This window comes from Dermacentor albipictus, unplaced genomic scaffold (genome assembly GCF_038994185.2).
Source record: "Dermacentor albipictus isolate Rhodes 1998 colony unplaced genomic scaffold, USDA_Dalb.pri_finalv2 scaffold_31, whole genome shotgun sequence".
Lineage (NCBI taxonomy): Eukaryota > Metazoa > Arthropoda > Arachnida > Ixodida > Ixodidae > Dermacentor > Dermacentor albipictus.
This window is the reverse complement of record NW_027225585.1, coordinates 1,073,829-1,096,271: the sequence shown is the minus strand read 5'-3', so window position 1 is coordinate 1,096,271 and position 22,443 is coordinate 1,073,829. Positions and strand designations below refer to the sequence as shown.

The 22,443-nt window shown below is 48.6% G+C and overlaps 1 protein-coding gene across 4 annotated transcripts in view; it reads right to left on the bottom strand.

The window, feature by feature from the left end:
• Window positions 1–22,443, bottom strand: part of LOC135909917 (zinc finger protein ZXDC-like) — a 358,875-nt gene that overhangs the window by 67,819 nt on the left and 268,613 nt on the right. The gene's annotated exons all lie outside the window — the stretch shown is intronic.

The following is a 22,443-nucleotide window of genomic DNA, read 5'->3' as shown; positions in this document are numbered from 1 at the left end:
ATGGTTAGAGTCTCCCCCGGGACATTCAAGTACTTGCCAATGACAAAAGCACTCCTGTTAAATCCCGTCCCCAGTACTCAACCATTCGTTGCAAAAGACATCCTTGCATTGTATTAAAAGACGAAATAAAATGCTACTGGTCCAGTTCTATTTCATTTTTTGGAAAAAGAACACAATGAAGTTGTCCTGGACAACGACGCGGGTGGTTGAAAGGTTTCATTTTCGCTCGACTCCGCAACACCCACGCTTTTGCGTTTCACTAGTTTCGTTATCGCGTAGTGCTGCGCTGGTTTTGCTGGCTCGCGAAACTCATGTAAACTGCACGTAGCAGAGAATTCAACTTCCATGTGCTGTCTCAGGATGTCCGACGGGCCTATGCCCCTTGACCAAATAACAGCTGCAGCGGCGAATCCACTGCTCTGTCTTGTCTCGGTGCCACCATCTCTCGGCCGCCGTTTTACTCACTGACGGCAGCAAAGAGTAGTGATGGTGTATGCAACGTCACCACTTCCCCGGTCGAGTGCCGGGAGATTTGAATTTTGAAAATGGCATTTGGACTCTTCAGATGCAATTTTTTCGTAAACTGAGTTATCTTGGTGCAAGACGGGCTTTGCGAGGTTTCTGAAAAATTATTTAAACAGTCCACGTTGACTTAGTATTTGCCTTTAGTGTCCCTTTAAAGAAGGTGCCATAAATGTGCTTTGATTTGCGTGTACTCTGCGGTAGTTCCTTTGTCCGAGACCCCCCAGTATGCATGCACATGTGCAGTTGTGAAGACTTAGAAAAGTGCCATTTTATTAGTATGTACTAAGAGGCAGTACTAAAGCACAAAAAGCCCATAGCCAAGTATTTATATACAGCAAAATAAACATTTCCTCATTTCACAAGGCATCTTATGCCTACTTTATGAAATTGCACGTTGCACAGATTCAATGGGGGCTTGTACAGATTGTTCGCAATCATTTTTACTAAATAAGAAAACGATTCTCCACAGTCCACATGCGGATGTGCAGTAGAAACACAACAAAAAAATGCTGCGCAGATTAACACAGCCAGCATGATGTGTACCAGCTAGCATTCAAAACGCGCGCACCCAGAACCGAAAGTGTGGTCCAGGTATTAGTGCCAGAGGCTTGGTGTGCTACAGTCGATTCAGCCGCTGGGCTCTATGGGAGTGTCCACTCTTGTTCAATTTCTTTCTTTATGCATGCGCTGTGGAACGGATGCTTATTGCAATAGGGTTGGCGGCAATAACTGTGAATGGCGACGACCCGCGAGGAGACTTGCTGGTATGGAAAGAGGAGCTGTGCTTGCATTTTGCTGTGACACGGGCAGGCAAGCAGTAAGGGAAAACTGCCATCGCGGGCACCTACTACTTTCCATCTCATGTGCCTTTTTCTTGTTCGCATGCGCTATAGCAGCCGGTATCATACAATTGCAATTTGGTGATATACTGAATGCTGGTGCCAAGAGATAGTGCTTTCTGAGAGCGTACCAACCAGTAAAAAAGAAGCAGAACTGTATTGCCTAACTTTCTGTGTTCTCGATCGGGAATGTTGATGATGACAAATCGTACAAAACAGTATTCCAGGGAAAACAGGGGTAAGCCAGGAGATGGAAATTCAAAACGATGAGCAAAACGAGAACAAGGTGAAAGCTGGAGCCAACGTTTCGACAAGTGGACTTGTCTTCTTCAAGGCGATATATGCTTTCCTTGCCACGGTAAAGAACTCGCGGAAAGGGGTGAAAGGCGGCAGTACCTAGTCCATAGAAAAGTACAAGAATGAGGCCTCCAAACAACTGAGCAACCCCACCCATTACAGAGAATTCGACTCTAACCCAACTTCAGACTACAGCAATACTATGAAGAACACAATAGAGGAGTTCCTGTCCAGGGAACTAATTCCGCAATCTGAATATCGCTTCATGATGCCCAAAAACAAAAAAGTAGGCCGCTTTTATCTTCTTCATAAAATATATAAAGTTCCCATCAAACAAATATTTACAGCAGAAATCCCAGGTCGGCCTATTGTGTCTAATAACATCACACCTACTCAGTCACTATCTAAATTCTAAAATCACCACCTATCAAACATCCCCACCACCCTCCCATCTTTTGTTCAAGACATGCCACACTTACTTCGAATTATCGACAGCATCAACGCCAACAAAATCCTATCCGACCGCACTATTGTAGTCACTTTGGATGTTTCTGCCCTTTACACAAACATACCCATGAATGAAGGAACTGAAGCCGTTTCTAAATACCACACAATCAATCCCCAAGTGCATGCTCCTGAAGTTTACCTGTTGTTCTTTAGGTTAGTTCTCACGCTTAACTATTTCGAATTCGATTCTATTCACTACCAGCAATGTTTTGGCACTAGCAAGGGAACACCATTCACTCCCACACCTATCTTCGTTACACTTACAACATATTTACAATATGGGAACACAGAACAAGTGCATTAACCGACTTAATCAGCCATTTCAATCGCTTTCACCCAAGTATTAAAATTACTGCTCACCACTCTCCTAGCCAGATCAACTTCCTTGACACGCCTGTCTACATAGAAAACGGAAAACTGAGAACGACACTTTACTGGAAGCCTACGGATAGCCAGCAATATTTAGACTACAACAGTCATCACCCACGACACTGCAAGCTATGAATTTTATGCGAAGCATATTACGAGGGCTCAACCCAGCTCCTCAGGCGCGGCGGTGTCGCCTTGAATACCACGTGACACCGTGACGTCACGACAGAGGAGAAGTGGCTTTGGCTCAACTCTTGCAAGATGGGCTGGGTGGGAATCGAACCAGGGTCTCCGGAGTGTGAGACGGAGACGCTACCACTGAGCCACGAGTACGGTGCTTCAAAGCGGTACAAAAGCGCCTCTAGTGAATGCGGTGTTGCCTTAGAAACGCTCAGGCGTGCGTCGCTTGCTCAGGCGCACATTTCGTTGCCGCGCCGAACGCTGCGTTGCTCGACGCTCACCGCGTCCAATGCGGGGCGTCCAAGGCGAAGCAGAGTAACGCATGAGTTGTTTCTTCGTCTAGCCGAACCATATATAGCCAAGCAACAGCAGTTCACCAAGCTAAACAGTGGTTCAACAACAAAAATAAAGGCTAGTATGCTTCGCATCCTGGGCTTAACCTTACCTAAGCCACAGCCATTTTTTGTCGGACAAGTGAAACGAATCAGAAGGATCTGCAGCGAAGACCACAATTATATCCATTACCTAAATGACCTTAAAACAACGCTAGCAGAAAGAAACTATCCACTAGTTGCACTCAATAGAGCTTCTGATGTCGCGTCAAGAGTGGAGAAACAGTCGGAATTAGCAAAGAAATAGCCTACACCAGAGTCTGACAGACCGCCAGCCTTTATAACAAAATATTCTAATGCACTCCCAAACATAAACAACATCCTATAAAAATACCACACAGTATGATGAAGTAATGAGCGTCTGAGAAAAGCGTTCCTGGATGTACCAAGGGTTACCTACTGCCGCAACAGTTACATTAAAGACATGTTAGCGGACGCAAAAGTCAGCCATCATCATTTCCCCATAATAAAAGCATGTTGTCGCCCCAGGCGCAAAACCTGCAGGCACCTTCAGAGTGACATTAAAATTAAAACTACCACAAATAGTATGCACAAAGTCAAATCTAGCTTTACTTCTACAATTTCAGTTGTGATTTACATGCTTGAATGTTCCCTCTGTAAGAAACAATATATTGGCGAAACGGGACAATCAATCAATGTCAGATTAAACGAACATCGCGCAGACATAGCTAAAAAGCTTCCCAAAGCCGTTGCCGAGCATTTCAACCAACCAGGTCCTAACTTTGATGAACTTAAAGTCAACATCTTACAGTCAAATTTCCATTCTGAACGAGAGAGAATATACAGAGAATTGTACCTCATCCATAAGTTCAAGACAATGCAACCAACAGGCATAAACGTTTCAAAGGGAGCTTTAGAATCTATTCGCTATGCTAAATTTCAAGCTATCGGCCACAACAATTAGTTTGGTAGCTTCGGTGTTTTTTTTTTCCATTTTTTTCCTTTTCTTTATTTATTTATTCCATTTCAGTATTTTTTTAAAAAAATTTTCATGAGCACCGGTTTTTGCCGCTCCTTTTATTGTCTCGTTCAGAGACATGATAGCCCACAACCACGAGCCAAACAGGTAATAGAGGGCTGTTGTGCACGCCGTTGACATGCCAGCTGACACACGGCCATTGACACGTGATTGACAGACGGCCGTGTCACTAGCCTTGTGCACACACTCCTTAATTGTCAATTTACACCCTCGCCGCTAACACACCTTCACTCGTTTTCACACCCACTCCCCTTACCCCTCTCCCCTTTCGAAGAACCCTGCCATATAGTGTGGCGAGGAAAGCATATGTCGCCTTGAAGAAGACAAGCCTACTTGTCGAAACGTTGGCTCCAGATTCCACCTTGTTCTCGTTTTGCTCATCGTTACAAAACAGTATTGTATCACCAAGGTTCCCTTGTATGTTTTTCATAGCCTTCTACTGAAATACAGAACAACCTCGTTACTACAAACACCACATTAACAAGCTTTTCAGATTAATGAACTTTTCAAAAATCCCTTGCTACCTTCTTTTTGTTTTAATGCAAAAATATTTCAGTACTATGAATTTCCGAATACCGAACTTCTCAGAATAATGATTGTTATTCAGTTTCCCTGCGATGTTCACAACACCTCAGTATTACGAACTAATATTCCAAAATCTGGGGATTCTTAGGTTTTTGTCTATACTTCACTGCAGCCAAACAGTAGGCTAGCAGACAAGGCGCAGAAAGCAGACACCGTGACACACGGGTTCGGAAAACCTGAGACGGTGTTCAATAAAAAAACACCGGAGGTGATTTTTTTTTTTTTTTTTTTAAGCTATTGCGGAGGCGACCACGCATGTGGTTTTGCGAGCGCATGCTCCCCCAAGCAAGTGTCGCCTAGCAACAGAGGCATGTCACTTCCTTCTTTCTGTGCATGCCTTTCTTTTACGCTTCATTCTGCGGCCGTACTAGCTACAAGCGCCGAGAAATGTAACCTCCGTACTCGGGGAGATGCCACACGGTCACACTCTGCACTTTCCGGACGTTGTTGCTTATGCATGCTTGAGCTTTGAAACAGTTCAGGTGCCTGCCTTGAGTGAGACAGTTGCAGTGTCCACGGCAAGGAATGAGAACAAAGTGGCAGTGAGCAGATGCGCACGAGCAATTATGGGTGTGTGAATACCCGAATATCACTGAATTGAATCAAGCATCATCATCATCATCATCATCATCATCATCATCATCATCCTGTTTACGTCCACTGCAGGGCAACGGCTTCTCCCATACTTCTCCAACTACCCCGGTCAAGTACTAATCGTGGCCATGTCGTCCCTGCAAACTTAATCTCATCCGCCCACCTAACTTTCTGCCGCCCTCTGCTATGCTTCCCTTCCCGGAATCCAGTCCGTAACCCTTAATGACCATCGGTTATCTTCCCTCCTCATTACATGTCCTGCTCATGCCCATTTCTTTTTCTTGATTTCAACTAAGATGTCATTAACTCGCGTTTGTTCCCGCACCCAATCTGCTCTTTTCTTATCCCTTAATGTTACACCTATCATTCTTCTTTCCATAGCTCGTTGCGTCGTCCTCAATTTGAGCAGAACCCTTTTCGTAAGCCTCCAGGTTTCTGCCCTGTAGGTGAGTACTGGTAAGACACAGCTATTATACACCATCATTAAGAATGTTTGAAAATTCTATTCGTTAATTGAAAATCTACTATTCAAATTTTCAAATTTGGTCAGGAGACCCGTGCAGTGCCACATGTTGCATGCACTGCAGAGCCCCTCATGCTTGCTCTGCGGAGAAGAAAAGGAACTTGAAATCCAGGAAAGGAGAAAAGACGCAAGCCGCTTCACCACATCCTTTGTCTCCCCCACGCCGCTCAGACATCGGTGAGAGGGTGAAAGGAAGACAGGCATAGGTGCTGTTAAGAATGGCGAGCTGCAATGCAAGATAGCCACCCAGTTACGACTGGGGAAAACAACATCTCGGGAGCATCGCCGCGAACTTCTAGCCACAGCGTGACTAAATCGACTTTGTGACGGAATGAGTTTGGCGGGCGAACTATTGTGCCCAAACTCCCCAGCGCGGACCTGATCTGCTACGCGTGCGCGAGCTGCCGCGGGAAAGCCGTTTTTTGTTGCTTCCCACGCGCCGATCGGGACGCAGGACGAGCTACCCAGAATGGCTCCCCTCTGACGTCGGTTCCGGACATGCGCCCGTGGGTGCCTTTGTGTGTGTAAACTGTCCTGTGGGGCAGGGGCGAGTTTACAATGAGTAAACGAACGTTCGCGTCACCTTGTATCGCGGGAGGACTGAGTGTTTAAAAACTGCTGTGGTGCGAATGTCTCGAGACTTTTCTTAAGCAGTCATGTTGGACTGACGCTCTTTTATGCGAAGCATATTACGAGGGCTCAACCCAGCTCCTCAGGCGCGACGGTGTCGCCTTGAATACCACGTGACACCGTGACGTCACGACAGAGGAGAAGTGGCTTTGGCTCAACTCTTGCAAGATGGGCTGGGTGGGCATCGAACCAGGGTCTCTGGAGTGTCAGACGGAGACGCTACCACTGAGCCACGAGTACGATGCTTCAAAGCGGTACAAGAGCGCCTCTAGTGAATGTGGTGTTGCCTTAGAAACGAGCTGTTTCGAAGGCTCAGGCATGCGTCGCTTGCTCAGGCGCACATTTCGTTGCCGTGCCGAACGCTGCGTTGCTCGACGCTCACCGCGTCCAATGCGGGGGCGTCCAAGGCGAAGCAGAGTAACGCATGAGTTGTTTCTTCGTCTAGCCGAACCAAATATAGCCAAGCAACTGCAGTTCACCAAGCTAAACAGTGGTTCAACAACTAAAATAAAGGCTAGTATGCTTCGCATCCTGAGCTTAACCTTACCTAAGCCACAGCCATTTTTTCTTAAGCAGTCATGTTAGACTGATGCACTTTTCTCAAGCAGTCATGTTAGACTGATATAACTACTGTAAATAAACCCATATTCCTCGTTCTCTATGAAGAGCAGTTCTTCCCTTCATCAACGTCCTCAGCGTGGATAAGTTGGACGACGGCATGGGCCAGCTACCTTCGAATTCATGCCGGACTCCAATCTTGACAACGGATCACGAGCGATGGGATTGAGCCCCCAATCCTGACAGTGCATGGCACCGAAAAGTGTAACAATGCGACTTCTTTTTTCCTAAACAAGGTGACAAAAGCGTGTCCATGCGGGGTTACGCGGCACAAAAGTGAGTGTAACAAAGCCCCTAGGCATTTTTATTATTCTTTAGGTTCTTTCTCCTTTTGGTGCACACACGCAGTAACCAGATTTAATTGCTATAACTGATCACACAGCATGGAAGCATTGCATTAAGCGGTTTACTTTATTCCAGAACCAGACAAAAGTCGACGGAAGTAATTGTTACAGTGAAATCCCCATAATTCTACATCTCTTAGTTCGAACTGAAGGAGAATTCTAACTGGTAACAGACCAGCAGGGTCCCAGACAAATTTTACATAACTGAATAGGAAAAAACTCCAGTGAATTCCAACTCCAAAAACCACACAACGGATAATTTGAACAAAATTTTTCACTCCCACTGACATCTCTCGGACAACCCCGAGCCAAAGGCAAAGGTGCGATACACACCACTATCTACCAGAATGTTGCGTGTCCATAAAAATAACAGCAAAAAATGCACGGGAAGCTGAAACCAAACTGCAGCAAGCAGAGTGGCCCTTTTTTCTCATCCTGCTTAAGAGAGCAGGAAGGAGCCCCCCACCGTGCGCTTGGTGATGTTACCGCGCGCCCACCTATGCCTCCCAGCCTGTAGCGTGTTTCTTCCCATGACCTCCAACATTGGGCACGCTGGAGAACAGCGCACATCAAGCCACCTTTGCATGCTTTCCCTTGCACCCACAACTAATGGCATGCGGGGCACAATTTTATAGTACTTGGACTTTGTACGGAACCTAGGCTTCTTCTGGTACATGTCGTCGTGCACTGATGGAGGAGAAAGACTTTTTCAATGTGAGCCCAGTGGCGGTTTTGGTTCTGTGCATCGTACTGGGGTATGAAGTCACACTTATCAGATACTATATTCAAAGGGACTCTACTTAGTTTGAACTCTGTTTTATTCTAATAAATTTCCAGTCCCCTCGGACTTTGAAGTAATAAGATTTTATTGCATATCTGATATATTGTATGGGGTCTTAGGGTCTCACAGGAGTACTGACCACCGCGGGTTCGAACTTAGTGAGCCACAGGGCCACGTCGGCCGTCACCTCTAGCATGCCGCTGCGCGCACTCAGCCCGCAAGGGGCTACCAGGCGATGCATGCAAGGACACAGTATTGCCCCAAGTTGACAGAAACCATTTACTGTCTCCGGCGGCACCCAACACTGCACAAATGCCCGGTACTAGTACGGCGTGGGAATCAAAGGGCTCCCGCACCAGGGGCAAACATACAGACAGGGGCACCTGTAGCATGTCGCGGTGAGAGCACAGCCTCAAGCTGAGACAGGCCGCTACGAAAAGTGTTACGAAAAGTGAAAACTGGTTTCAAACCGTAACTGGCTCGCCATCAGGGGGCACTGAAGTATCGACGCAGAGCTTATTTAAGGCGCTGCAATGACAATAAACGCACTCTCTGCCTTGGTCCCCGTCTGCGTCTACGTCCCTCTTTCTTCAGGCCGCCGTCCCGGCGTGCCTGGCGTGGCATTCATGGCGGCCACGCAGACGCAACATTTTGGCGACAGCAATAAGCTCTTCCGTACGTACTACGATGCCTTCAAGATTCCTTAGAAATGGTTTTGCTGTCGTGGACGCCAAATTCTGCCTGGACACTACTAGCGTTGGCACCTGCGCCATGACCTGCTGAGCAGCGCGTTTCGTCGCCATTCCAACAACAATTTGGTAACGAGGATAATAGAAGTACATCGTGCCTACCAGTAAGTTGCGCTTGACAACCGCATTCCTTACGGCATCTTTCCATTCTCCAGCTCTTATTTTAAGCCATATTTTCATGCTCGCTGCGACTGCCCGATCCCTGCTTGCTGCTTCTGCAACCCCAGTATCCACTTCTGCTGCCCTCCTTGACAGCAGCATTTTTGCTCTGTCTGCATTGGACGTCTGCGCCTTCAATGTCATCTAACCCACCCCCGACGCTGCTACAGCATCGTCTTTGCATCTGTCCGTACCCTTCGGCCCTGCCTGTTACTGCTTGGCATGAATGTGGCAATCACCCCCCTATGCACACAGCCCCCCCCACCCCCACCCTTCTTGTCATGCCCAGGCGTACCAGCCATCCTTTGGCTAAAATGGCGACGTTTGTTGCAGGCATACGTCGACGCCGCTGCCCGGACAGCTACGCTGGAACACAAAAAAGCACCCCTCCTGAAAGCGCTGGGGGTAGAAGGCACCAGCGTCTACTACAAATTCACCGCGAGATGAAAAAAGAGGCTGTTGGAACATGCAGCTAGGCTGAGCTAAGCGAGTATGAGCGACCATGCATCCCAAACAACAACTGAACTTTTATTCACTCCGAAGCTCACGAAGAAAAGTCACGTGGTTCCTCGCGCTGCGCTCTTGGCATTGCGCATGGAAGCGCCGTTTCGCGGGCCACAGTATCGGCAGTCATATCTGGGATGGAGACGGCCTCAGGCCACCACGTGAAGCGGTCGACGCAAGTTAGTAAGTAGTTTTGCCCTTGGCAATAAGGCAATGGTCTCACAAGGTCCAAATGCACATGGGAAAATCGAGTGTCCGGCTCGGGGAAGGATTCTAAGGGGGGTCAAAGTATGACGCTGCACTTTGGAGCGCTGACATGATAGGCACCCCCGTGTCCAACGTCGGACGTCCCGGTTTATTCCGGGCCACACGAACCTAGCTGTGCACAGCCGTTGAGTGGCTTGAATCCCCGGATGCGAGAGGCTGTGCAGCAATTTATAAATGTTGCAGCGAAAATCGGGGGGGGGGGGGGGGGGCAAGAACGGCCTGGCCCTACCTGTGGACATGTCACAACATACAGATCCTGTCGGTCCATCCACCCATTGCAGCTTCAAGGCGCTGGTTGTGGACGTCAGTAGGTGTTTCAACTCCCTGTCACTGCGTTGAGTCGTCGTTAGTGCGGTGAAGTCGATGCTACTAGGTAGGTTGATGGCGCTCACTGGGCTGCGCAAAAGAGCATCTGCCGCTGCATTGTCCTTCCTGCTGAGATGGCGTATATCCGACAGGAATTCTGCAATGTACGACATCTGGCGGAGCTTTCGTGCCACATGTGCACCCATTTCTGAGTTGATTGCGCGCAATGCATCGGTCAGCGGCTTGTGATGCGTGAGTACAATATTCTCGCCCTTCTACATAGTGGCGGAAATGTCGTATAGCAGCATATATGGCCAGTAGCTCCCTATCGAAGGTGCTGTACCATCGTTCGGACGCACTCAATTTTCTGGAGAAGAAGGAAAACGGTCGCCACCTTCCGCTCGACTTCTGCTGCAATACGGCTCCAATAGCTGCGTCGGAGGCGTCTACCATTACGCATTGCGAAACACCGGGCTGCGGGTATGTGAGCAGCATTTACGAGAGCCTCCTTAATATGCAGGAATGCTTCTACGGCTTGGTCGTTCCACTGAATGGCGCTTGCATTACTTCCTGATGATGCTAGTAGGCTGTGCAGTGGGTGAAGGATGTGGGCGCACTTTGGAATGAACCTACGGTAAAAGTTTACGAGTCCCAGGAACTCTCGGAGCTGCTGGATGGTTTTTGGCTGTGGAAACCGTCATTCTGCTTTGACCTTGTCTTGATGTAGTTGCACTCCCGCGCTTGAAATGCTGTGGCCCAAAAATGGTAGTGACGGTACCCCGAACACGCACTTGGCCGTATTGATAATAATGCCGTGTTCTGCCAGTTTCTGTAGCACGCAGCGTAGATGACTCTCTTGCTGTTCGGGCATGCGGCTAGCAATCAGCAGGTCATCCAGGTAAACCTTGCAGAAGTCAAGGCCCCGGACAACGCTGTCCATGAACCGTTGAAAAGTTTGGCCTGCATTCCTTAAGCCGAAAGGCGTCCATAGAAATTCGAACATTCCAAATGGCGTTGTTATTGCAGTCTTGGGAACATCCTCTGGTGCTACAGGTATCTGATGATATGCTTTCACCAGATCTATTTTTGAGAAGATGTTAGCGCCATGCAGGCAAGAGGTGAGGTCGTGGACATGTGGTACTGGGTAACCGTCCAGTACGGTCACCCGATTCAGTGCCCTATAATCCCCACAAGGATACCAATCACTGCCTGTTGATTTGGGGACCATGTGCAGAGGCGATGCATATGGACTGGATGAAGGGCGTACTACGCCGAGTTCCATCATATGCGAAAACACCTGTCGGGCTAGCCGTAGCTTTTCGTATGAAAGATGCCGTGGCCACGCATACCGGTGGTCCTATGATTTCTATGTGATGCTGAACATCGTGTTTCACTTTGGCGAATGCCTGTTGCTGTTGCATCAGCTCTGGGAACTCTCGCACTATGGTGGTGAAGTGCGATTCTCCCGTCGGATGGAGTAATGTCGGGCTGAGAGGAGGACGCAAACACGGCTTGCCTTGTACTACTGCACAACATACAGGATCCTGAAGCCGTTTGTTCCGAACATCAACCAACAGAACGAAGTATTGCAGAAAGTCAGCGCCCAATGTGGCGAACTTGACATCAGCGGCTATGAACACCCATTTGAAAATTCTGTTGAAACCGAAGTTCGGCGTGAGCGAACGATGTCCGTATGTTTGTATCACCGTGTTATTGACGGCTTGGAGTGGCGATGTACTAGGGTTCTTCCTTTCGCTTTGTGAAACGGGTATCACGTTCACCTTGGCACCTGTGTGGACTAAGAAACGAGCCCCGTTGTTGCGGTTGTTAACAAAAATACCGAGGGACGACTTGAAGGCAATGTAGAAGTACTGGTCACCCTCAGCGCTTGCCACGGTCGTTTCACGAGTGCGTTCAGAGTGGAACTCAGTTACGATATCAGTTACCACCGATGATATCAGCATATATTGCCCCGCTAAGGTTGTGATAGCGACATGTTTCGCTCGCTTAAATTTTGTGCTTTCCTGCTTGTGCGCAAAGCTGATACCATCTTGGTGAGTCGAGAAATTTCTTCACGCATTTGCTGAAGTTTGTCTTGAGCCTGTGGTGCTTGCATGGCAGCCAGTGATGTGGGCATGGTGATCGCCATGAACTGATCGGCAAGCTCGGTGACCACAGGTAAGTCTTTCTGCTGTGACGCAGTGACAACCAAGCGGACACTTGATGGCAGCTTTTGCAAAAGAAATTCTCGGAATAATGCTCCGTCTACAGGGTTTGTTGTTTCGCCATGCAATAGTTGCATGTGCCTCAACAGCTGACTGGGAGTAGGGTCGCCGAGGTCTGTGTCGCGAAGCAATTGCTGTAGTCACTGCGACTCGGGGGGCATGACACGGCAGATGAGGGTTTCTTCTAGCGTTGCATATGCTTTTTCAGCAGGCGGGTCGAGTAAAAGATCTCGTAGTTCACTGGCTACGGGTAGCGGCAGACTGCTTACGACTTAGCGGTATTTGGTAACGTCTGCTGTGATGCGTCATGCTGCGAACTGCGCTTCCACTTGAATAAACCAGAGTGCGGGTTCCGCGGTCCAAAAGGGGGGCAACTTACCATCGACTGAAGAGACTGTCGGCATAGCGTCCGTTGTGGACGTCAAAGACGTTGATTCACAACCCTGGTGGCTGCTGATCACGTCCAGGTCACCAATGCTGGAACATGCAGCTAGGCTAAGCTAAGCGAGCATAAGCAACCATGCGTGCCAAACAACAACTGAACTTTTATTAACTCCAAAGCTCAGGAAGAAAGGCACATGGTTCCTCGCACACATGCTCTTGGCATCGTGCATGGAAGCGCCATTTCGCGGCACTACAAGGCCGATGAAGGGACAGGGGATGCGTGCGCAGTTGATGTTTATGAAGCGGCACTTTTCTACAGAAAATGAATTCTGCAGCCGTGTCCATTTCAAGCTCAGATTCCAAATTCCGGCGGAGCCGACTACGGAGTTCATCCAGGATGTGCAACGGTTTGCCAAATCCTGCAAGTTTAGCACCGCTACCCACCTTGCAGTCCAAGATCAGATCCTTTGCAGCTTGTAGTCGCAACAACTACGCTGCCGGTTCATTCAATTAGGCGAGTACTTCACCGTCAAAAAAGCATTGGAAATTGCGGAAGAAGAGGAATGTGCTGACAAAATAATAGAGAAGCTCAGTGTTCTACAAGTACACGCCGTTTCACAGAGTCGTCAGCCACAACATGGCGGCCGCGACCGGCCTCGTCTTCCTGGGGACCTTCAGGATATCGGTTACTATCACCGCCAGACTGCTTTTCAAGGTGGCAGTCTTCCCCACCTCGTTCAAGTCCAAGATGGTGGTTACCTTCCCCGCCCGGGTCCCAGTCAAGATGGCGGCCAATGGACCGATGCTCCCTCCCGACCGCGTTGAGATGGCGATCGCAGAGAGCGAGAAGGTGGGCTTTTCTGCCAGGGATGGAGGCAACCGGGTGCCCCCTCTGCCTCCGGGCCGTCAGCTTGGCCTGGCGGCTACTTCCGCTGCGGCTTGCTGAAGCATTGGGCAAATTTTCTGGGTTGTCCTGCCCGCCACAAGTTCTGCCAGACGTGGAAAGAAGGGACACTTTTTTCAAATGTATTGTTCGTCAGAAGGTATGGTGGGAACCGTCAACGACCCAGGAAAGTACTACTACAAATACAGTAACAGTCCTCAATGTCGAAGACAGTAGCAGTGCCCTTTTACTTATGCGCCTGCCCATCCAAATCAACAACCTAACTCTTCTCTTGATGATTGACACGGGGGCAGTTGTCTCACTCATGAATGTTCATAACTACAAGTACTTTTCACATATCTGCCTCCTGCAATCGCATTTAATCGTACAAAACTACTTGGAGCAAGTGGTGAACAATTTGGGCTCTTTCTCCACAGCCGTCAAGTTCCAAGATAAGTCCACTGCGGTGAACTACTATGTCACCGAACACGGTTCACCACTTCTCGGACAACACTATTAAGGCACTCAAGATAGTGATCAATGGAGCGACTTTGTCTTGTCTCCAAGCCTCCTCTTCACCACCGGACTTCAACATTGGTTCTTGCTGGACGGAATATCATCCGGCTTCACTGAACCTGTACGGTACAGTGAACTTCGACAGTGTGCCGCAGGCCAACACCTGGTCGACTTCACCACCAGCAAGAGTGAACCAGTGTAGTGTTGGAACAGACTATCCCAATTGAAGTGTCACGACGACAAGCTCTACAGAAAACCCAGGTGGAAAGTACATCACCGGTCAATTTGCGTGTTGAGTGCATCCCTACCAAGTTTTTCTACAGTTGCATGCATGCTAAGGCACATACCCCTGTTGCAAATTGTTTTCTAAAACAGTCAGATGCAGCAGATACTTCATATATGCCCTCAGTGAATTGTGCATTTCAGTGCAGTTCTCATTCGCGAGTGCATACTTATACAACTCGTAAAGTAGCTCGAATGAGTGTTTCATGTTCAGCCTTACGCAAGGCAAGAAAGTCGGGCACGATTACTTATGCTAGCTGACGTGCCAGTCAAATTGCTCGGCTAGCAGCACCGACTGCTGAGCGTTCCACAGTATCTGAGGATTCTATTCAGGCGCCAGTTCTACATCCAGCTGTGGTGCCCAGCCAACATGTTTTTTTGCCTGGTAGGCGTGTAACTGGACTGAGCGGTTCAATGCAGGCACCTTCTCAACGAATGACTGATGTGCCCAGTCCCCATGTTTTCTCAGGAACACCTAACGCTCATGTTTTCAAGCCTTAGTGCTCACATACAGTCCTTCGTAAGTCTTTGATCCAAGCTGTACCTGAGGAGCGCGTCAGTGAATCTTCAGAGTCTTTTGATTTTTTTTTCCTTCGCCTTCAGAATCGTCTGACAGGCGCTTCAGAGAGCTAAAGAGCTCAGATGCCGAGTCTTCAGCTCTGCCCCATTTTGTCTGGTGGGTGCTTAGCTGAGCAGCATAGCTCAAAACCAACTGCAGAGCCATTACTGGCACCTATGGACAATACACAGCTTCTTGTACCGCAATTGCCGCGGCGACCAAAAAGGCAGTGCTACAAACCATGCCACCCAACTAATTTTGTTCCATGATGTTTATTTCCATGATTTCCTTAGTTCTTAGATGTTCATATTTCATGTCATTCCTTGTATTTTTATGTACCAATCTTGGACAGGTGTTCAGATATTTGGCTGTTGTGCAGTCCATTGAGTTACATGTCCATCTTTTGTCATGTGTTTAAATGCTGTTGTAATTTATATTTTCATTGAAAAAGAAATGAGTGCTTTATTTTCCTGCTTTTTGTTCGTCAAGAAGGAGAGAGTCAAGAGCCAGAGGATTGTATGACATTTCCAAATGTATAATGATGCTTCCTTGCCTTTGTGTAATACCGGCATGTTTCTTGCACAGCGCAAAAGACGAGGACTGAAGGAAGAACTCAACACAAGCGCTGACTTCAACTAATCTTTATTTGCGAAATCGCCAGAACTATATACATGAGCAAAAGTAATAAAAAAACACTTTTGCTTTAAGTCACACGTGAACGCCTATTGAATCAAAGCCAGATACTTGATTTCGTTTTTTTGTGAGGGCAATAGACGGCATGTTGATGCAAAGGTCGCCCAGCCGCTGTATCTTGTCAGCCTTGTTACGATCGGCCTGCAGGGGTACTGCTCTGCAAACCCATCTCAGCCCGCTGCAGTAGTTTCGATCGTTCTGCAGGAGTGGCATCCTTCAGAGAACCGGCGACGGCAGGAAAGTTAATCGACTATGCACTTCCTTCGGAGAACTGTAGACTACAGCAACGTTAATCCACCGTGCGCCTCCTTCAGAGAGTCGGCGACGGCAGCAGGGCTGGCCACGTTTGGCGGACCATGTATTGTTGCTTGATTCACCGTCGCCGTCACGGTTTATTTGCAGCAAGAAAGCTTCTCTGAAAAGGGTGTTTTGCGGTGCGTTTCCTCGGGCCCCAGGATTCGTCACAGCCTGCTGACACTCGTGGCGGCTACCGGAGAAGTCGGCTCTGGAATTAAGAGGCACCGGCTGGGGTCAAGTGTGACAACCCGGGTACGAGGACCTGCTCAACTTGGTGGGATCTGGGAATCCAAAGTGCGAATGCGAGTGTGTGAACCCTCCCCCTTAAAGGCATGTCCACTACGCCCCAACGACTGTGGACGGTCCAATTGGACAAAGGCTGGACAGTAGTTTTCCCTCCCCTAGGGATCTAGGGAGGACAGGCATTTTAAGCAGCAGTTTGTCGGCTGCTAAGAGTGTACTTGGAGCTTCGTGCTCGTGTGCTGTGTGCTTCGTGATGGGAGCTTCGTGCTCCTTTTTGCAGTCATGCAGGATGTTGAAATGTATCACCTGTTTTAATGTAAATATGTAATTAAATCCCGTACCCCTAGTTCCTGACAAAGAGCCAGGTCCTCCCTACAACCCCGTCCTCCAACTCTTACAGCCTCTATGATTTCCAGAAGGGTTGAAATCCGGACCAGTTGGTACATAGTTGAAGGAAAAAACCAGTCACAAAATACAAAGGACAAGAAGAGAGGTTCACACCACAATGACTGGACTATCAACTGAGCTTTATTAGAAACAGCGTAGTCCCAGCAAGGCCAGCAGAGCATGGGCAACAACAGCATCACTAATCACAGAGCATGAATAGTCAAATTATTGCATCTATCGTCACCAATCTAAAAAGACAAATTCTTTTTCAAGTGAGCACACCGAGGTTGTACTAATGCAGCCGTCACCTAATAAACTGATGTAGTACGCTTCTAGGATTTCTCGCTCTTCTTTGCCCTTGCCCCTACCAAGTATCATTACATTGCTGAACAAAGGGTAACAGCCACATTCATTGCAATGGCGAGGCGGGTTTGCACTGTTATTGGACCCCAGGGAGGAGTGGGGGCTCACGCAGGCGGTCATTACTACATCGACCGGTTTGGCCTATGTAAACTCTTTTGCACCGAGAGGGAACTTATACACAACCCCTGCTACACATGCCGTAAAACGGTTTTCATGCTGCATTGTGCAAACATGAGCCTCGAGAAATGTGCGAGCACAGACCTGAAAGCTTGCAAGGGGCAGAAAACATTACACGTACTCCCTGCTTTGGCGGCAACCTTTTCATTTTGTGGCTCATTTTATGGACATACGGCATGACTTCAAGTTTCCTATGTTCAGTTGCTCCAGCATCTGCCAGCTTCGTACATTCTTTCTTAAGCCTCTGAAGCACCGATTCAGCCACCGCTTTCAAAAGGGACTGAGGGAACCCTGCGGCTTCCAAACGTTGGAACTGTGCATCAAAGTTAATTTTAATAGCGTAGTGACAGCTTCTTTCAAGTGTATTTGAGTGCCTTGTCGCTTTGGCAACAGGGAGGCAACCCTTCTTCTCTACTTAACCAAGGGATCATCGCCGACGCTGCTGGGCTGAAACTGGATTCATGCACTGGGCGTTCATCTACCAGAGTACCAGGAAGCCAGCCTACATATGGTGAAAAACGTCCCCAGCCTCCGGACCGAGTTCAAGTCCCTGTTCCAGCCAGGGGTGGCACATTCGCCGGCACGACGGCTGGCACCTATGTACCCGAGGGAGCCCGGCCACGTTTTTTCAAGCCTCGGCCACTGACATTCGCCCTGAAGGACGGGTTCGCCCAGGAGCTGCAACGGTTACAGCAAACGGGCATCCTGGTGCCTGTCAAGACATCTGAATGGGCTGCTCCCATCGTAGCAGTCTTCAAGCGAGACGGCATTGTCAGGGTCTGCGAAATTTCAAGGTTACCATCAACCTCGTCGCTACCGTAGAAGCACCAGCTGCGTTGGATAGATTTCTGGTCAACGTTGTCCGGCGGACAGAAGTTTACCGAGCTTCATAATGCAAAATAGAAGTGAGGCGTGCAAACAGGACACAAGAGTAGAGAAGTGGACAACACGAACGCCGACTATCAACTGAAGGGAGCATTGAGGCGAAAAATGAAAGAAGACACAAAACTCATCTGCGCATGCTCAGGAATGGTAACACCACGTGTCAATCGGGTACACGTGCTGGTCTACGTGAGAGATAACTGTTGAGGCATTTAATCTCTTCCTTATGTAAGGTAATCGAAGGCTGACTCACGCACGCACTTCCACCATTATAGATATGCCATGCCTCTACCATAAGACGCGTATCTTCATTCTTATGCCTGTACAGTATCGCGCATTCATCTAACTCTGGCTTGCAGTTACAATCTCGGCAATGTAGCGAAAGATTAGAAGGCGATCCACCGGTTAACGACCTTTTATGCTCCATTAGCCTCTGATTGATACACCGTCCCGTTTGCCCTACGTAGAACTGGCCACAGCTAAGGGGAATTTGATAAACCACACCTATACGACATTCAGTAAAACTGTTGTTCTTATTGTGCTTCACTGGACAAATATCTGTTCGTTTTTTGCCTTTAACCCGCTCCTTTTTATTCTGTACGGCAGCGCATCTCTTACCTAGCTTATTGGGAGCAGTGAAAGCAACATTAACATCATATCTACTAGCAACTTTTTTAAGCCTGTGTGACACTGAATGAATATACGGAATAGCCACTACTCTTTTTTTGCGATTACTGCTCTCTGTAATTACGTCCGTCCCTCTCGAAACCGACTTCTTTAGGCGCTCAGCCTTCTATTGCATTATGAATCCTTACCAAGTAGCTCAGCTTTCTGTCGTTTACCGAGCTTGACCAAAAAGATGCTTACCAGCAGCTGGTGCTCCAGGATGCCTCCCGGAAGTATGTCACAATATTGTCACGTGGCAGTGACAGTGAAGAAAGCAGCCAAACTGGGAAAGACGAAACTAGTCTTTTGTTGGGTGAACTTGTGCTCTCATAAAACAGGCTACACTCAAAGAACGTCGACAGCGGCGAACACAGTCGGTGATGGCCGAAAATCTGATCAGCGGGTCAAGCGCATCGGCTTTTATACATCAGTCGTCGAATGCTCCAGAGTAATCGCTGGGACCCGCGTGTCTTCTACCAAGTTCTACATTATTCGCGTCACACACACATGCAATCAGATTACACAAGGTTCGGTCACAGACAGCGGATGGAAGCATCGATAACATTTTAGAAACTTCCGATACATGCAGGCGCGTCCTGCGCTGTGCGATATTTGCTAAGCGGTGAAACGTGCCGCCTGATATAGACAAACAAGTACATGTGTCAATACCCCTCTTAAAAAAGCATCGACCTGATGCTGCAAATGAAAGTAATAAAGAAAAACACCCGTAGCAAAGAGAACAACAAAATAAGAAAGTTTGTCAGCGTCTGTAAAATGGTTTAAGACGCACCACGTAGACCACTTCAGATCATGAATGGCACCGATGTGAATGTGAAATGCCGTCTGGCACGACCTCGTAGTCCAGTGCGCCAATACATCGGATGACCTTGTAGGGTCTGAAATAGCATCGCAATAGTTTCTCACTCAGTCCTCGCTGGCGTATCGGGGTTCAAACCCAAACACGGTCGCCGAGCTGCTACTCAACGAAGCGTCGTCGGAGGTTGTAGTGGCGGCTGTTGGTACGCTGCTGGTTCTTGATCCGCAGGCGGGCGAGCTGTCGGGCTTCTTCAGCGCGCTGGAGATAGGTAGCAACGTCAAGATTCTCATCGTCAGTGACGTGCGGCAGCATGGCGTCGAGCGTCGGGTTCGTGCCATAAACCGCCTTAAATGGCATGATCTGTGTTGTTTCTTACACCGCCGTGTTGTAAGCGAATGTTACATACGGCGGGACGGCATCCCACCCAGGTCTTGTGTTCGACGTCAACGTACACTGCTACCATGTCGGCGATAGTCTTATTCAGCCACTCCGTAAGACCATTCGTCTGTGGGTGGTAGGCAGTTGTCCTCCTGGGCATTGTCTGACCGTACTGCAGAATGACTTTGGTGAGCTCCGCTGTAAAGGCCGTTCCTTTGTCGGTGATGAGGACTTCTGGGGTGCCATGTCGCAGCAGGATGTCCTCGACAAACAATTTCGCCACTTCGGTTGCACTACCTTTCGGCAGTGCTTCCGTTTCAGTGAAGCAGGTGAGGTAGTCCGTTGTCACGATGATCCACTTATTTCCGGTTGTTGACGTCAGAAAGGGTCCCAACAAGTCCATACCGATCTGCTGAAATGGTCGGCAAGGAGGCTCGATTGGCTGTACTAATCCCGCTAGCCTTGTCAGTGGTGTCTTGCATCGCTGACAGTCTCGGCATGTTCTTACTTAATGGGCGATGTTGGCTGTCAGGCGCGGATAATAATACCTTTCCTGTATCCTCGATAGTGTCCGGGAGAATACGAGGTGTCTAGCAGTTGGATCGTCATGTAGGGCTTGCAATACTTCTGGACGCAGCCCAGAGGGAACAACAAGAAGGTAGTTGGCGCGGAATGGTGAGAAGTTCTTCTTTATGAGTAGGTTGTTTTGAAGCGAAAATGAAGACAATCCTCGCCTAAATGCCCCAGGGACAACGTCGGTGTGCCCTTCCAAATACTCAACGAGGTTTTTCAGCTCTAGGTCTGCTCGTTGCTGTTCAGCGAAGTCTTCCGCGCTTAATATGCCAAGGAAGGCATCGTCATCCTCGTCATCTTGCGGCGGCGAGACAATGGGGGCACGTGATAGGCAATCAGCATCGGAGTGTTTTCGTCCGGACTTGTAGGTTACAGTGATATCATATTCTTGCAGTCTTAGGCTCCACTGCACCAGCCGTCCTGAAGGGTCCCTTAAATTCGCTAGCCAACACAAGGCGTGATGGTCGCAGACGACTTTGAATGGCCTGCCATACAGGTAAGGGTGAAATTTCGCTGTAGCCCAAACGATGGCGAGGCATTCCTTTTCGGTTGTAGAATAATTGCCTTCCACTTTTGACAACGACCGGCTAGCGTAAGGTATCACGCGTTCAAGTCCGCCTTTTGTCTGGACTAGGACGGCACCGAAGCCTAGGCTACTGGCATCAGTGTGGATTTTTGTATCGGCGTGCTCGTCGAAGTGCGTAAGTACCAGTGGCGACTGCATGCGTCGTTTGAGCTCTTAAAATTCATCGGCCTGCGGCGTTTCCCACTTGAACTCGACATCACATTTATTTAGATGTGTCTGCGGCTCAGCGATGCGTGAAAAGTCCTTGACAAAGCGCCTGTAGTAGGCACACATGCCAAGGAATCTACACACTGCCTTTTTGTCGATCGGATGCTGGAACTTTGCGATGGCGGCTGTCTTCTGTAGGTCGAGGCAGACTCCAGATTTGCTGATGAGGTGACCCAAGAACAGAAGCTCATTGTAGGCGAAGCGGCACTTTTCCGGCTTCAGAGTGAGCCCTGATGACTTGATGGCCTCTAGTACTGCTGCAAGGTGATCGTCGAAATTTCCGGCGAAGATGACGATGTCATCCAAGTAAACAAGACAGGTCTGCCACTTCGATCCTGCTAACACTGTGTCCATGACGCGCTGGAATGTTGCAGGTGCCGAGCACAGTCCGAATGGCATGACCTTGAACTTGTAGAGGCCGTCTGGCGTGATGAAGGCAGTCTTTTCGTGACCTCTCTCGTCCACTTCCATTTGGCAGTAGCCAGACTTCAGATCCATCAACAAGAAGTATTTTTCGTTGCAGAGCCGATCTAATGTGTTGCTTATCCGTGGAAGAGGGTATACATCCTTCTTTGTGATCTTGATCAGTTGACGATAATCGACACAGAAACGAAAGGTTCCACCCTTTTTCTTCACCAAGACAACAGGGATGCCCATGGGCTTTTCAACGGCTGGATGATGTCTTTGCGCAGCATTTCGTCGACTTATTGCCTAATAGCTTCACGTTTTCGTGTTTAAACTAGATAAGGGCTCTGGCGGAGTGGTCGAGTGCACTCTTTGGTGATTATGCGATGCTTTGCGACTGGCGTTTGTTGAATCCTCGATGCCGTCGAAAAGGAGTTTTTGTATCGTCGGAGCAGACTTCTGAGCTGTTGCTGCTTAATCATGGGGAGGGAGACGGATTTATGTCGATGTCTGGTTCGGGAACTATAGTCGCCGGGATAGATGCGGCAGAATGCTAGAGGTCAAACGCATTGCTGGTTTCCAGAATTTCCTCATGTACGCGATCGTCGTGCCCTTGTTCATGTGCTTGAAATGCTGGCTCAAGTTTGTCAGCAACACCTTCGTTTTTCCTCTGTGCAGTCGAGCGATCCTTCTTGCGACACAAATTTAATGGTTGAGTAGCAAACGTTGGTCACCCTCGATGACGCCTTCT